The 17,404-nt window shown below is 48.5% G+C and overlaps 1 long non-coding RNA gene across 1 annotated transcript in view; it reads right to left on the bottom strand.

The window, feature by feature from the left end:
- LOC135279627 (uncharacterized) overlaps window positions 1-16,049 on the bottom strand; it is a 63,625-nt gene extending 47,576 nt beyond the window's left edge. The window contains exons 1-4 of the long non-coding RNA XR_010346857.1: window positions 15,886-16,049; window positions 14,547-14,668; window positions 13,221-13,313; window positions 6,201-6,325 (exon numbers count right to left, since the gene is read on the bottom strand). This is a non-coding gene — a long non-coding RNA (uncharacterized LOC135279627). The remainder of the gene's footprint in view (window positions 1-6,200; window positions 6,326-13,220; window positions 13,314-14,546; window positions 14,669-15,885) is intronic.
- Between the last annotated feature and the right edge of the window lie 1,355 nt (window positions 16,050-17,404).

Here is a 17,404-nt window from a genome sequence, read left to right as displayed (position 1 = left end):
GAACTTGCATTGCCTGAAAAATATTGTCTTCCTACAGTGAAAAGAACAAGAGGACAGAACAGAATAAGCTGTGCTACGATTTTATGTGCTTCCTGCTTCCTTCTTCCTTTGAGATAATCTATTAATAAGCCTGAAGGACACACAAATGTAAATATTCCTGTCTGTTGGGTATTTGCCAGTCAGTTCCATAACGGTTTCCAATTAGGCAGAGGCTGTCAGACCACAATGCAAGGACACCAGGGTGGCACGAGAAGACCCACGCTGGGCAACTGGAGCCATAAAACAGGAATGTGTAAATCAGGAGCAGTGAGAGGAACTAATTGGAAACGTTGCCCAGCAGAAACATTAGCATTTCATATTTATAATGCAAGTGCCAATAAACAAAGAGACGTGTCAGCTATTCATTTACTTTCTGACAGTCCAATTGTGTGATACATTCCCAAATGACTGCAAGGCAATAGGAAGCTGCTCATTTGTCAAGAAAGGGCAACATGGCACATGGCATTTCAGCCACTAACAACTCACGTGGTCCTTTTCTTTAGGGCTCAGCCACAGTCTTGTCTTGAATCAGGAGTGACTTCACTGAAGTCAGACTTACCCCAGGGAAGAGCAGATTCAAAGCAAAAGAATTATATAAACCAACTGAAACATGCACAGTGGTTTGTACCTGAAGCCCAGGTCACTGGGTCATCCACAATGCCTGTGGACCATGGAGCAGCTGAGATGCAGAGGCTGTTCAAAGAAGCACTCCTAAAGCCTTCCACAACTAAAACACAGGTATTCTGCATGCCAGAAACTTCACACCCAATGCAAGTGGCTTTTCAGAGCCACTTCTCAATGCCTGCCTCTTTGCTAAGGGGTTTTCAAGGTGCTCTGCACCTCCTGCCCGTGCTGTGATGTGTTTCTAGCTGAGCTGCAGCACTTTGGTACTTCGCTGACTCGCACTCCCATCAAGTACAAGAACAAGACAAAATGTTCAATTTGCACAAAATTCTGATTCTGCAGTAAAACTCTTCACGTGCTCCTTGCTGAGCAGCACACAACCCCTCTCCTGATGCCCTACAAAAGCCCTGCAAGGAGCCCAAAGCCCAGTTCAGCGAAACTGCCGGGGGTGTCAGTGAAGCTGTGCAGGGAACCTTTCACTGGCAGAGCTCCCTGTGCCATGCACTCACCAGTTCAAGGGCAAGACAAGGGACAGCATATGGGACATTAGGTGCCCTTGTGGGTTATCTCACCCTGCTTCTATCTGTGGTGATATTCACATGTTGCTCTGCTGCCTCTCAACTCCAAGTGCAGCACTTTGCCCTTCACGGGTATCAATTTACCTCTTTCACCCTGAAAATGAGCACTAATTCATACTAATAAATCACAGTTTAAAGGCACCAGTGTACTTTGCAAAGCTACCTCAGTGATATGAAGCTCTTGTGCCACTTGAATAGTACAGAGAACTGCCCTAGGCCAGTATAACTTTTACTCTAAATTTTAACAACGTTTAATAATTCCTCAGTCCCTCCTAAGGAACAAGAAGCTAAGCAACATAGGGCATTTCCTCTTTAGGTTTCTATGTCCATGCTGCCTGAGGATAGGACAAAGTGTTAAACTAAGCCTCAATAGCAAAGGGAAGATGAGAAAACAGCTGCACCTGAAGAGATCCTGCACTTTTGCCTTGGTGCAGAAACATCTGGCTCAAAGCTCCCCTTGTCTTTGCCTCTCCAAACAATTCAGGTGAAGAAGAGATAGCAGGATGCTGGTGGAAAGAGTCAGCCTGCCTCTGTTTCCCTGCAAAGCTTCCTTCCTCCCATATCTTCAATCCTCCTGTAATAACAAGCCTCTAGATAACAGCACTGAGATTAGACTTGCCAGGGCCTCAGCACTGATGTTCAAACCCCCCAGCAAAAGCCCAGCATGTTTGGCACAGAGCAGTGGAGAGCTGCCAGAGCAACGAGTGACGCGCCTGAAGACACAGCCACAGCGGTGTCACTGCCCCCAGGCTGTACCTGCCCTACACCAGCTCTGCAGGCAGGGGTCCAAGCCACCTGCAGCTCACCAGCCTCCTGCTGACCAAGGGCACTAGGAGCTCAGTGTGCTTGTGCCAGGCTGGCTCCCTGCCACGGGCACAGCACCTCCTCTGCTCTGGCCTCGCAGCGGGGTCCTGGGCAGGCAGGTGTCCCCAGGGAGAGAACACAAGGTGTGAAGACACATCACCTTTGCTTGAGTGCAGGGCGAGGCAGGGAAGTGAATCCCATCCACCTGGGCAAAGCAGCTCAGCCAGAGGCAGTAGGGCAGTGTCTGGTGGGAAGGAGGTGCTGAGCAGGTCAGACACCTGCAGTAGGGTGGAGACAGAACACCTGAAGTAAAGTCATCCACACATTCTACAAGCCTAAAGAACCTGCCTGCTTCTGCCTGCACATGGCCATGCAGCTGTGCTGCAGAGGGGAAATGTGCTGCTGAAGGCAAAACAGCACTTGTCCTGGAGGAAGGAAGAATTTCCCTTCTAACACACCAAGTTTGAGTGGGGCAGTCCAGCTGTGGGGATGCAGTTGTGTGGCAGATGAGCGAGAGAAGGAGACCAGACACTGTGGTCTTACTGGGACTAAAAGAAACCTGAAGAGCAAAAAGAAGAAAACAGCAAGACAGAGAGACAACCCCCAAAACAAGGAGATGGCACAGAGAATTTAAATGAGCTGTAAAGAAGCAAGGGAGAAGCACAAAACATTACCAGGAAAGGTTGAGGCAGAAGATGAGAGCAGTCAACTTGCCAAAGTGATGGAAAACCACATGACATCCCAGGCAGTGCCTATCAATTATGGGCTTCAAAGGCATTCTCTGCCTGGAGAAACATGACCAGCACTGACTCACAGCATGGTTTCATTACTAAAAGGCAATCTCAGCTCCCCAGGGGCTCTTGCTGCCTGGTGATTGTGGCCAGGCAGCTGCCAGCACAGGCAAGCTGGACTGCTGGGCATTCCTCCCTGCACCCAGGAGGCCCTGCAGGCACCCTGCTGCCAGGTTCTGTCCTCTGGAATACACACACAGAGCAAAAAGGCATTTTCTAGCACATGGACATCAACCTCTGAGTACCAAATCACATCTCACAAAGTCTAAAACAAGCGATTTTGACTGACAGGTAGCTTCACTAATAAACAACAAACTCCCATGAGGCTTGGGAAAAAATGGAGGTTTGTTCTGCACCACCCATCCAAGCCTCGTAATCCATAGCTAAGGCAGTCCTGAACTCTCCAAACTCCATCTGGGGACAACAACACCCTGAGGCAGTGAGTTACAGGGGCTAATTTCACACTGAAGGCAAACATTTTTGGTCACCAAGACCCCTGAAAGTGAACACACATGGTAAAGACCTTCAGCAAAAGTCACCTAGGATGTTTCTGAGGATGGTGAGGAGCAGCTAGAAGACAGAAAAGCAATTTGACAGCAAACAGGTGAAAAACTTCTGTATTTGAATGATTACAGAGCCTCTGTTTGGAATACACTTGGCTGTTAGTGGATTTTTATGGAGCAGACCCCCTCAGTTACTTACTGTCTAACTTGGTGTGGCTAAGAATCTGGTGAGAAACCTTGGAGACAGAACACAATGTTGCTTTTCTCCAGGACAGTAATAAAGGCCAACAAAATTAGAATACAATAACTTCCTTGGGGTCATCATCTCTGTCTTTATGCATTTAAATATCCCAAGTATTTTCCTCAGATTATCCTTTTATACCAGCATTGTCCAATGGCTGAAGTCTTACTAGCTTAAAAATTAATTATTTTGAAATTAACAGCTGACACATTTGTACATCCCTTTTCAGGGCATACAAATCCCAAGATGCAGCTATACAAGTTCATAATTTTTTACTGAGAGTGGCAGAAATGTTAATGCAGATGTCCTTTTCCACTCAAGGAAGCATGAGTAGAACACACTCACTGTTTGTCTGTTGGCTTGTACTTGGCAAAGACAAACATTTTCATGTGCTGCATGGATACTGGAGCAGCTGAAGCCAAAGGGCTCAGCAGGAACAGGGAAACTGAGGCACACTTGAATCAGCAGAGGAAACCTGCAGCGGAAGTGCCAGAATCAGTGTGGACCCCACCAATGGAATCACTTGGGCATGGACATCCATACTGCACCTTTCCAATATTCCCAAGCTCAATGACAGACCAGGAATGATGTAGTATTCTCCAGGAAAATCTGAGGGTCCAGAACTGCTTCCTTCCTTGCCAAAGGGTCTCCCCTTTGCAGCCATGTCCCTGTTGAAACATGTTAAACCAGGATACACTTGGATGTCTTTTTGTTGTTCCTCCACCTGTCTTATGCCCCAACAGCTTTTTTTTTGGCCACTTCTTTGTTTCTCCCAACAGGCAGATTTGGGGAGGGGGTTAATTCACCTGCTCCTATCACTCTTCCATCTTCCCATCCTGCCTTTCTCTCATGCACACATCTTACTCTTTGTTATACAACACCACCTCTAATTACACTGTTCTTTTTCTGGCCTTTCTCTACTTCCACTACATTTTACTGTTATTTATCAAGAGAAATCCTTGTGTCTAAGGAAGTGCTTTGGGAGAAAAGATTGAACTCTGCTCCTTTCCTCTCTCCTGTCTCTTCCTACCAGCTTGCTCTTGGCACAAGCGTCATTTGAGAAAATGTTCCCCTGACTGAAATTCGAAAGGTCTCAGTTTTCCTCTTTACAGTGGAACACAACTGCTGACATTTTTCAACTTTTCCCTTCTCAACTTTCTTGGGAAATTGCAAAACAATTGCAGTTTTTTCAAGCAAAGGTAGAGACCTTCAAGAACACACTGCTCTGGAGGTACTGTGGTTCTCCAAAGGGAAAGCAGAACATTACCTTGCCTTTGGAAAACCTGAGCAGAGGTGAATTAAGCTTAGCAGGAGCATGAAATGGCACCTAAAGGCTTCCCACTGCTTCTGCTAAATCAGCCCGATTCCAGGGCTGTTTCAAAACACATTTCCTGCAGTGCCAATGCCACTAATTATAACTAATTCCAGAATAAAGTGTAGAGAAGATTCAACACCTGAGCTTTAAGTGCAGGTTGCACAGAGGCAGCTAAATAAGCTTAGAGAGGCAGAGATTCCTGCCAGGAACCAAGATTAACCAAGGAACCACAGGACATGGTGCACACTCAAAGTAAAGCATGAGGGCAAGTAAGAACTGTACACCCCACAACATTCCCATCCACCCAGGGCTTTCAGGGGAAAGAAAGGGGCTAGAAAAGGTCTTTCGGGTTGGATACCACCACCAAAAGGCCAAAATCAGGGGAGATTTCCACCGGGAAGATTTCCACTGAGCAGAGACATTTGACAAAACCTCTCCCTGCTTTTGCCTCCCCTCTCCAGCTGCACTGTTCCACTCAAAACACACAGGCAGGTCTCCTGCACCTCCACAGGTCACAGCTGGCTGAAGTGAGGAGCTGCAGCACGCTGCCAGCTTTGTGCACCTGTGTGAGGCATTCCCAGCCTCCTGTGCTACCCAGGGCAATCCTTAACCAGCTTGTTACAGCTCTCTTGCTGACAACTTCAGCAGCCTATCTCAGCCATCTACCCAGCAGCACTGTGCTCTAAGCTGAGCAGCCCTCTAAGAAAAGCAGCCTTGAACACACCCCTCAGCAAACAGTGATCCAGATAAAGCACATCCACCCCCTCTGTCCATGAGCTCCCTGGACATCTGGCAGCCTGCAAAATCTAACGCCCCGTCAGGGTCATACACATTGCTCCTGAAGCTTTAATGCAATTAGTTCTGTTATATCAGAGTAATCACCACAGGCCCTCAGCCTCCAAAGGCCAATGCTGCCACTGTGGAGGGAACCCTTGAACCCCAAGCATTTGACAGGAACCACACCAAAGCAAGAGGTGGCTTTTTCAGCAGAAGAATGGGAAATGGCAATCTCATTCCCTTGTGTCCTCCCCCAGCCTTCTCTCTTGAGGGATGACAGTTACACTCCAGAAAATCCCACCAGCTTCAGCAGAGGTTATTTGTTTTGACTTAGCACAAATCAGGACTCCAGTGTCTCACTGGGGAAAAATGCTTTGTCTTTCCCCCAGCAGAAGGAACTCCACCACCAGCAGCACTTTGAAATGGCAGCAGGACCTGGACACTGAGGCATTTCAGTGAGCTGTCACAAGCACACACCCTCTTCAAATGTCACATCAAACAGCAAGGAAAAGGGCAGGGAAAGGCTACCTTGTAATGGAGGTCTTGCTCTTGTCTTGAAGCTGGACAACCTGGGGCAGATTCATCTCCTGAGTGCTGGCCAGCCTCTGCTTGATGGTGAGAGACATCTCCTTCTGGAAGGCAGAGGGAGTCAGCTGAAAGGCAAAGAAAAAAAAAGGCAAGACTCAGAAATACCCTTGTTCAAAAAGGCTTTTCTTGTTCAAGTGCCAGTGATGAATAATTTGTGATCACAGCCACTAGGACAGTTCTGGAAGCCCTGGAAGTTACCTGCTGAAATATTTAACATCAGTAAATTAATGATATAGAGCAGAATGCACATGCTTAGCCACGTGGCTCTGTCCCATTAGCTTCTCTGTGATTTGATGTGACATGTTTGGGGATTTCTGCTCTTTGGGCATTTGTTTCCTCTTTAGTTTCACTGGATTGAGCTGGTGACCTTTGCAGAGAGTGGGGAGGAGTTATCAGAACTCCCCATACCCCATCCCTGCACAAATCTCACAACCCACCAAGTGGAGATGTCCCTGCTGGGGAGGCAGGAAAGCAGCTCTGTGCCAAGGCTGAAGTGCACAGGAATGGGCCCAAGCTTCAGTGCTGTCTTTGTAATTAGCACTTGTTTGTCTGACCTCACAGACCCCTCCCCAGAAGAACACAGATCTCCTGACAGAGCCCCAGCACCAGAACACCTCCAGTCAAGGGAGCTCCAGTCAGCAAAGGGACGTTTGTGGCTGGGGAGGAGGAATTGCCCTGACTGCACTGCTGGGCTGGGTCTGTGCCCACACAGGAGGTGAGACAGAGCAGCAGGTTTGGGACCCGTTCTGGCTGGGACCAGCCGTGTCTCAGAGCTCCAGGCAGAGTCTGAGCTGCCCCCACATGCCAGGGGCCCAAGGGCAGGCTGGGGAGAGCAGCACAGGTGAGTGTCCAGCCTGACAGGAGGAATTACTGCCACACAAAGGGCAGGGGAAGCAGCACACCCTCGTGGATCAGCTGTACATGGGTTTAACTTGGCTCTAGCCCCTTCAGTGGCTTCATTGCCCTTCTCTAGATTTGCTCCAGCACCTCAATGTCTTTCCTGAATGAGGGGCCCAGAATTGGACACAGGACTCTCACCTGTTGAGAAATGCAAACAGATTTGATGTGATAATTCCATCAAACTCAGGGGAAACATTCACTAGGTACCTCTGTACATGCAGATGGAGATGTGCACACCTCTGTGCCTGTGTGTGGGAACTGACCATTGCCTGTGTGGTAAGTAATAGAGTGAACCTTGACAACAAACTCTGCTGGGTCACTGAGGAGACCTACTCAGAAGCTTCTTTAACACTGGTGTTTCCAGGCTGTGGCATCCTTCAGAGCTGGAGAACACAAGGCCTCCCCACCTTGTTTCCCATGGGCCACAAAGACACACCAGAGCCTGCTGGCATTTCTCACCTTTCCCTCCACCTCCTCTCCCATGACTGTTGGAACCCTATTTACTGCAATTATTAACCAAATCCTTATTAATATCCAAGCTGTCTTTATTAACTCTTCAGAATATTCTCAGGAATCCAATTCCCACCAAAAGAATCTTCTTTCTGTGAGTACAGAAGGAAGGTGAACATCACTTGGCTGATTAATTTTTCAAGAGCAGCTGACCTGATGTGACTTTGAGTCTGGCCCTACTCAAGGCTCGGAGTGCTGTGAACAACCTCAAGCCCAGGGACACTGCTGCCCCAAGTGCAGACAAAACCAGAGCACTTTCCTGCATTGCAAACCAAGTGTCCACCCTTTCTGCAAGAATGTTTCTGTTGATGTTTCTAACTAATGGAGCAGAGAGTTCAAGACTCTGATTAACAACTATAGTTTCTCAAGGCTAATTTGGTTAAGTTACAAAAATTATCCAACAAATATGACTCCTTCCAGGCGTGAAATTACCACACTGCCCAAGAGCATTTCTCCATGGAGAATGAGGGTCCTAATTTTCATTTACTAACATCCAAATTCAAGGCTTCCTATAGGCATTAGAAGTTGTAGCAGCATAAATAAAAGCATGAAACCATTAAAGGAACATGAGCAATTAATTCAAACAGAAATGCAACATATGGGAAAGCAGGGCCACTTCAGACTTTTTCCTAGTGGCAGTCCTTCTCTAGCATCCTTATCTTACAAGAAGCACAGGTAAACATGGGCATTTCTTTTCCACCACCAGCCTGACAACCACCTCTCTTTGTCTGTGTCACACAAAGTGGGTGTACAAGAAAGGGCAAGAAGAACAGAAAACCCCAGAAAGCTGGTTTCAAGCACTGAAAAGGCTCCAACATGGACAACATTTACTAAGGACTACTTTGGACCAGAAATAATGTCCCTTCCCCTTCTAGAAAACTGGACCAAGGAACAGATGCATTTGTCCACTTCTTATTTTCAGAGACTTGGGAGACCAGCCCTAAACTAAAATTATTTTTATCCTGACTGTAAGTAAAATCTCTGATTATATTCTCTCCTGCTTCCTTCTCTTCCACATTTTTTTGGTGGACTTGCTTTATGCAATAAGACATTGTCTACACAAAGATGACCATTTCCTTTCCCTCAAGTTTTATCCACAAGCCAGTAACTCCATTCCTTTATTCTCAAAGCAGTTACACCATTATACACATAATCCACAAGGCTGCTGTTTCCTTTTGCTCTTACACGAAACATGAGAGCACAGCACTGTCTTATGGACACCAGGACATGCTGCAGCAAGAACTAGGATCTGAACCTGGAAATAACTATTTTTCAAGAGAGAAATCTAATAATACATTAATCTGGATTTCAGTGATTTATTACTGGGTTTTGAGAATAACTGGATTATTTGTTCCAATTTTCTAACTGCAATTTCATTTCACTTGAAATGAAGCCTGTCCATCATGCTCACAGTGCTCATTTCCAGATAGTTTCTACTCTCCACATCCCCATCCCAGTCTAGCAGCTTCCCCTATCTTCTAGCCCTGGAGAGAAGCTCTTCCCTACCCCATAGTTCCACTTCCCTAAAGCCTCCACAGATCAGCCTCCCAGACCTGGGGAAAAGAAGCAGAACTAAGAAATCAGCCTGATCTCCCTGCAGGGATAGAATGAAACACCAGCCAGACCCAGCCCAGCTCCAGCCCACCACCCCTGTCCCACGAGGGGAGATCTCCACGTTCCCCACCTCAGACAGCTCTGTGGTACTCAGCAGGATTTAATTAGGTTCCTGTCTAAGGATCAGTCTGGGCAGGTAAATGGTTTATAAAAGTGCTGTGCAGTTTGCAGTGATGGTGAGGACTTCTTGCTTAGCTGTGGATGCTGGAATAAAGGGAGGATTGAGGAGGCTGAATCTGGGATGTCCTTGGTGATCTTCAGCTTGGCACACTGTTCTGGTAGATCTGGGTTTCCTGAGACCCAGGAATTGTACCCGAGCCCTGGGCATGTTTCTTCATTGCTTTTCTAGGTGGCACAGCTGTCCTGGCACAGCTGGTTCCTGTCACTGCAGCAGTAATGCTCCACAAGCATTACTGTTTGGTAATGCTCCACAAGCTTCAGGTAAATTAATTTTAGACACTGTAGACAAACCCATCACGTCTTTGCTTAAGGAGTAAAGAAGAACTTTCCACGCTACATTACAAAGCAAGAATTTAATCTGTATTTTTCTCACCCAGGGAGGACCCTGATCATATCAATGCAATGGACAGCAGGCAAATCTCTGTGTTGCCACAGCTCTGACAATGCCTTTGGGGGTGTCCTTTGGTGCTGCACCCAGTGAATACCCTATGATGAGCTTGTTCCAATTAATGAGGCACACATTTACACACACAGCAGCCAAGGACACCCGACTGGCAAGAGCATCTCTGCTGTCAGGTAGCTTCTTGCATTTTTGGCACAACAGATGCTATAAACAAAAGCTTCTCAGGAGACTCTAGGCCACAGGCAAACCAGTCCTCACATCTGCTTGGCAGGGAACAAGGAAGCCTCCATTTGGAAACCAACATTCATTATTTAGGAATTTACAAGCCAGTCAGGGTGGATCCAAGCTCTGAAATACAACTGGCTCTGCAGCTAGCCAGCCTGTGGAGACTCACTCCAAAACATCTCCTGCACAACGTCCAGTCTGAGCAAATCTCAGTGTAAATGGAGAGCTGGGGCAAAGAAACCTCACCCTGTGGCACCCTGGTGCACTGAAGAACCAGTGCAAGCACGGGAAGCTGAATGGTGGGGGATGCTTCCTGGCTCAGAAGGCAGAGCTTGGAGACAGGTGTCAAGGTGAGGCCCATCAAATCTCTTGTACCTGGTCTGAGATGCACTCACAGGGCTGCTGCCTCTTGTGCTCCTTCCCACAGCTCCAGCACCTCAGAACCAGCCTCAGAGGCTCTCACCTGCTCAGCACAGGAGTGAATTCTGCTGCAGGCAAAGGGCACAGCTGGAGCCAGATTTCATGCTCAGAGAACTTGCCAGAGAAGCCTCAGGTGCTTAGCAAAGGGAACTGCTGGCTGGAAAGGATATCCGAGGAATTGGATGGTGGAAATGATATGAAACCCACACAAGGCTTGCAAGCACCTCAGCACCCAGTGCCAAACCTGATGCTGGTACCTCAGCCCCCCCTCAAACTGAAGAACCCTGCTCTCACACTCAGTCCCTGCTACTGAACTCACCATGTGTTTTTCCAACCCAAACCTTCCTCCCCTGCCAGGCAGATGGAGGGGGCCCAAGCACTGGTCCAGCTTGTCAGCCCAGACAATGTCATTTCTACATCCCCCAGACTGCTGCAAGGAGAATGCAAGTGAGAAAAAGCCTGATCTGCAGGCTGGCACCTGGATGCTCAAGAGCTAAGGAAAAGCCTTGGCTGGGGAGCTCTGCTCCCTGGATGACAAAGTCTTTTAGCTAATGACTATTTAATGTGCAATGCATAAGCAGTCTCTGGAGGGGAAGAAAAAAAGGACAAGAACCATCTTTAAAGTGAAGGAAAGATTTGTTTCATGCTGTGGGCTCACAGCTACTACTGAGACTCCTTGCCCCAGGCAAGGCAGTAAAAAGGGTCTGTACAGGACCTGCACCCTGCTCCCAGCTGAGTGGTTTTGACCATGACCTGTACTAATAAAAGCACCTTCACCTCTTCCCTTTAGGCAGCAATAATAACCTCTGAGCACTGCCTGGCTCATGGACAGTCTCCCCCATTCTGCTGATGTGCAGTGATTTGTTAATGCACCTTTCAGCTGCATGCCCAAGATGGAACATGGGACATTCCCAGCATCCCTAAAACCCATCCACTCCTTTCTGAACCATCCCTTCACTTCTGCAGCATCAACTCCCAGTGCACAGCACAGGATGCACAATGCTCACATCCTGACCAGCTGCTTCACCTGCCAGGACACAGAGAGGCTGGGCACTGGCTGAGGTCTTGAAATGCTTCTGTAAACCTCAATTCCAACCAAGATGGTTTAATCTGAGACTTCCAAATCTTCTCAATCCAAGTGAATATGTGTTCACGCCCAGTTCTCACAAAGGAGTTTCAGTCTCTGGAAGACCATGGATATTAATTCAGAGACACCAAACTGGAGACAGGGACCCAGCCAAAAGCAGAAGAAGGAATAGAACTGCTGAGCCTGACCTTGGCTGGCTCCAGCCTCATACCTGCCTCTCCAGCACACACACACAATACTGGCTGCCAGAAAAGTAAATATTCTGTGTTTACTGGATTGCTGCCCTAATACTACAGCACTGGGTGTAACCCCAAGGTGTTACAGAGCAAGCTGTAACTTCACTGATTGTTTCCTATCCTTCAGGTATGGGGCACGTCTGGAGAACCTGCTATGAGTAATTTGCACGCCCCTGGAGCAGCCCAGCCTTTTTATTTTCTCTAACTGCATACAGGAGTCTCCACTCAGCTCTGCTCCCAAGCTCTCCCTCCTGAGGCCAGACAAGCTGGGCACCAAAAGCCACCCTCCAGCACAGGGTGGAGGGTCACATCATCCCCAGTTTCCCACTCACACACTGGATCCCCCCAGGCAGGCTGTGGCTCTCCTTCAGGAGCAGCAGTGCTTCCCAGCCAGCCCCAGCACCACCACGGCAACAGCAGGGATGTGACAGGGGAGGAGGCAGTGGGGGTGTCCAGAGGTGACAGCAGTGGGACAAAGGAATGCTCAGCACCCATCTGGAGCTGCTGTGGTGCCACCCATCACCAGCTGCCCTTCCCCAATCTGCTGGGACACTGTGATGCCTGGCTGGCAGTGCCTCAGGGACAGCACCCCATGAACACAGCAAACACACACTGAAACTGCCTCCAACACACCTGCAAGAGCTGCAGCACATCCCAAGGAAGCAGAGAGGGGACACACTTGCCCACAGCCCAGCACAAAAGCAAGCCAGGCACCTCAGCATTTCAGAAAAGCTACCCCCATCTGTCCTAGCAGGGTGTGACCAAACCAGGCTCCAAACCCTGCTCTCTTTGCAGGCACAGGTAGCTGTTAGTTTGTGCAGGGAGCTGAAATCCTTCCTCCATCCCCTGGGAAGGGCTCTTTGCATAGCTCTTCTCCTCTTGCAGAAGCAAATCAGCCAAGGGCAACAGGCACGTTGCATTATTAACCTCTCCTTTGCTGCAGTGCTGGAAGGACACAGCCAGCATGCCCCAAAACACCCAGCTGCAGGCTCTGAGATGAGACCTCACAGCACAGGCACGCTCTGGCTGCTGGCACCAAAACCAGAGACCCTGGGGGGTTGCAAGAGGCACTTCAGAAACATCTCTCCTGTCATCACTGCTGCACTCACCAGACCAAACCAGTTAACAGAGCTAACTGGACACTTTGGGTGTCTTGCAGAGTACACAAAGCTGCTGCAAAGGCTGCAATGAGGATCCAGAGAGAAGAGGAAAGTGCTGGCAGACAGCTCACAGGATGGAAGAGGTGCAGATGGGAGCATTCCCTACCCCCATTTTAACCCACAAAGTGCTCACTTCGAGAAAGAACTGATTGCAATGCTCAATCACTTTAGATGTTAGCAAAATATTTACATTTCATACTGAAAAACTGCACTGAGATCACTTACCCAGCTGCAACCTTAAGAAGGTCCAGTCATGAAGTTCTAGACAAGCAGCCCACAGTCCTCTTTGCTCCAAACAGGGTTTATATTCGTTTTCTTCTGAGAAAAAAAGGAAAATTATGTTGGGTCCTTTTAGCAAAATTTCCCCTGTCTTTCTCTGAGCAATACAATCACCCATTGCAAGGGAGAACATAGATTTTTTTTTTTTTGGTAGCAAAGACCTCAGCACACAGCCTTGGGTTTATTTTATCCCTTTTTATTCCCATGCTGGGAATCAATTTGTTAGTTTGTGCAGGGAGCTGAAATAATTTTTCCTCATTTTTAACTTAATTTACATCTCACTTTCAAACCCTGTAATGCTTCTGTAGCCTTTTCTAAATCAAAACACTATCTCAAATTCCTGCCTTTTAGAGACCCTGACATTAGCTGTGCAGTTAATTTGAAAAGGATAGATTGTGTTATCTTCACTGCCTCTTGAAAGAAAGCAAAATCCTTGACCCCAACAAGTGTAATTCCTCCTATGTTTTGGTTTTCTTTAGTTCTATGAAATCATTTAATCCAGCCAGCTGTCTTTATGTCAATGCAGAAGAAAATTTACAAGCCTCCAGAAGCTGATCACAGTTCAAGGGGAATCTCTGACATGGAGGTTGGGAAAGGCAGTACCAAGGCTGTGCCTGCCAGGAGACAGTGCCTTGGGAAGATGGTGAGCTTTGGATGGAGACTCAGGCCTGACTCAGCAAGGAGCTGGCACAGGAGCTCAGCCTCCATAAAAAAAAGGGACAGAGGTCAAGGGTGACAATATCTGTGCAGTTACAGGATGATTCAACAGTTGTTCCTGGGGCTGCCACTGCCTAATCTCAGCTGCCTTGGCAAGCTAAAAGCCACCTGAGACCCTGTGATACTGAGGGCAGAAACATCAGCAGCACCCTGCAGGACCAGGGCTTGCTGGTGTTTCCCAGGGACACAGGCAGAGCAGGGCTCTGTCTCCTCCCTCATACCTCATACTCCCTCTTCTCTGCTAGCAGGTCCTGCCAGGGCATTCTCATCCCACCCCCAGCACAGGGCACCCCAGGCTGGGAGCTCCAGGCTCTCCTCTGCTCCAGCCAAGACACAGAACAGCCCAAGCACCTGGCAGCTCTCTGGAAATGTCCATCTCATGCCACCAAACCATGGCAGCACCTCAGAACCCAGCACAATCCTCCCACAGTCAACCCCAAGGACCATCCCCAATGCCACAGACAGGCCTTCTCTCCAGCTTCTCCAGGCTAAGGAAAACCTGTGCTTAACCAGATCCACAACAGCTTGGCTGGCACTTGTAGCTTCTGGCATCACCTGGCAGCTCTGTTTGCTGTTGGATGGGTCTCCTTGGCTCCTGGCTTTGCAGCAAGTTGGTCATCCCCAGCCCAGCAAGGCTAGTGCCTCTGCAGGGCCCTTCCAAACACCAACAGCTGGCTCTGTGATGGGAAGAAAGGGAGAGAGAGATTAGAAAACACAACAGTTGTAAGTGGGACACAGGGAAGGGACAAATGCAGCCCGTGACATGCATTTCAGCCTGAGCCCACAGGAGCACCTGGCATGATTAGAGCAGCTACAAAGCACCAGGCTGTTCAGAAGCAGCTCTGTGAAAGGAGCAGCTTGTTTTATTTATCACTTGAGAAGCACCAAAGGAACAAGCTGCTGTCCTTGCTGCTGCCAGCCAGCTGGTGCAGCTCCCTGCAGCACGCTGGGCTGTGCTGAGAGGTGCTGGGGCTGCCTGCAGGCACCAGCGCTGCTGGGCAAGGAACTTCCAACTGAAGCAGGCACCAGGAAAAGAAATCAAAGCCAAACGTGGCTTTTCTTGCACTGGGCAGTTGCCTTCACAGGTGCAGTACAGCCACACAACAGCCACAATTGCAAGTTTGAACTCAAGGAAAATCCCAAAGCACTTGGCTGGATTGCTTAACGGGGACTACTGGATTGCCTTTGGCTTAGCCAAATATTTGACTGCATTTGTATCCAAATGTCTTCTGCTTAAAAGATTGGGAGTTTTGCTAAAAAACAGCCATGCAGAAGCCATTCTGGGCTGGAACATGAGCCAGGGCTTTCTGATTTTTAAACAGGGCACCCGGTACATCCCCTAGAAGGGTCTCTGCTCTCTGCCCTGTCAGACTCCAGTGCTTTTACCTGATCGAGGTCTCCATGCTGACTCCCATCATGTCATATATTGGCAGTGGGAGCTCAGGGACAGATTGCCATTTTACACAAAGAGGTTGTCCAAGTTGAACTGTTAAAAAAGCTTCTCGAGTTCTTCCTTTGAACCTCTTCCCATCCTTCACACATCCCTACCATGAACAAAGAGGCAGCAATAAAACCAACCCCAAACACCTCCTGAGAGTCTCGTTGAGGGAAACATCCCCACTGATGAAAGACCAGCTTTGTAATAAACATATGGCCTCAAAAGCAGAGGGAAAAACCCTTCAAAACATAAAGCAGAAGCAGAGTCACTCATGAAATCGGAGTGGTTGATCAGAAAACCCGGCCAAGTGGGTCTGTGCAGCAAACACCAGGGGCCTGAAAGAGTAAATCTGTCCAGCCACTGATACCATTTAAAACAACTGGGGGATTAGAAGACAGAGTAGCCACATTAAAAGAAATCAAATAAATAAATTATAAAAAGTTAAAAGATAGGCACCTGAGTGGGGGCAGGAGCAGCCACGTTTGCATCTTGGTGACCATCAGCACAAACATCTCTGAGTTCCAGGGCTGAGCTGCAGGACAGACCCACCTGACTGGAGCTGTCAGCCTCACTGCAGAGTTCTGGTTTCCCATTATAGGAACAGCTCAAGAGGGTGCAGGTTTGATTTGAGCAGCATCTCTCTGCCAAGGATGAAAGCAAGGACCTGAGTACCCCATTTGTGACTTCCTCTCACATTGAAAAGTCCTCCTAGTGCACTCTGGCACCTGATCTCATTAAAAAGGAAGAGAGGGAACAGATGGAAACATAAAAAGAAACTGTCAGCTGCCAGCCACTGCTCCCATCCTGTCTCCATCTCTCTCCCCACTGCAGCAGGAGCACAACCAGCAGCTCTTGCAAGGACAAGGCCAGCAGGAGACAAGGAGGATTTCAGGTGGGCAATAAACAGCAGGAAGAGATGAAATCTTGGCAAATAAGAGCTCCTTTTGTCAGGAAAGGCAACACATGAGAACTATGCCGTGTCCAGGAGCCCTCCTGTCCTTGCAAGCAGCAGGGAGTGGTGTGCTGGCTGAAGCAGCCACCGTGCCTGAACCCTTTCCAGCACGCCTCCACCCCCAGGCACCAGCAAACCCAGGAGCAAAACCCCACCACAAGATGAGCTGGGATCCCCAGTGGGGCCTGTAGGAATCTCTCTTTCCTCTCTCCCAGACTGTAGTTCAGGTACTGAAGCATTCCAGGAAGCCTCAGCAGACCCAGGGGATGTGCTGTAACCAAGAGCATAAGAGAAGGGACACAGAGCCACCACCCTTCTGCTCAAGGTGTCTGCACAGACACCTGTCCCTGAGCCACCACAGAGACAGCCCTGCAACTTCCCCTCTCAAAGCAGCACAGGGACTCCCAGGGCAAGCAGGCCACAGAGGGGAAGCCTTCCCCATTTCCCTCACCATCCCCAAACATTTTCCTCTTTCCCAGAGAGAAAAAATAAATTCCCCCTCCCCATGCCAGAGGCAGCACATAAGGTGGACCTTAGGTGACAGGGAAGGTCACAAATTTGCACTCATCTAATTACAGCTCTGCCAGGTGTCAGTCAAAGGGACCAATCTCACAGGGGCTCAACTTTCCACATTTACCAAGGAAAAGGTAAAGTCAAAGGGAAGCAGAAAACTTGCATTCATCCCAGGGCTGGGAATGCCACAGGGAGACTGATCTGTCCTCTCTCTGTAATTAGCCTAATTTGAAAGCAGCCCAGTGGTTTCAGCAACATATAAAAGTCAGCTATCTTAGTAGAAAGTAGCATCTTTCACCAGATTGACTTGATGGGAACAGAATGTGCTACTGACAAACCTTATCTTGTCCATATCCTTGAGCATTGCTGGCTAGATCAACATACCTTTAAAACAAGTGCCTGCAGCAGTCCTGAAAGGCAGAGAAAGCTCATCTCAGCCTTGTGGCAGAACTGTGATGCAGATGATACTGCACAGGAAAATTAAGGTGTAAGTTTATTATGCATCAGCTT

This window comes from Passer domesticus, chromosome 12, assembly GCF_036417665.1.
Source record: "Passer domesticus isolate bPasDom1 chromosome 12, bPasDom1.hap1, whole genome shotgun sequence".
Taxonomy (NCBI): Eukaryota; Metazoa; Chordata; class Aves; order Passeriformes; family Passeridae; genus Passer; species Passer domesticus.
The sequence above is the reverse complement of the archived record's forward strand: the minus strand, read 5'-3'. Positions and strand labels throughout refer to the sequence as shown.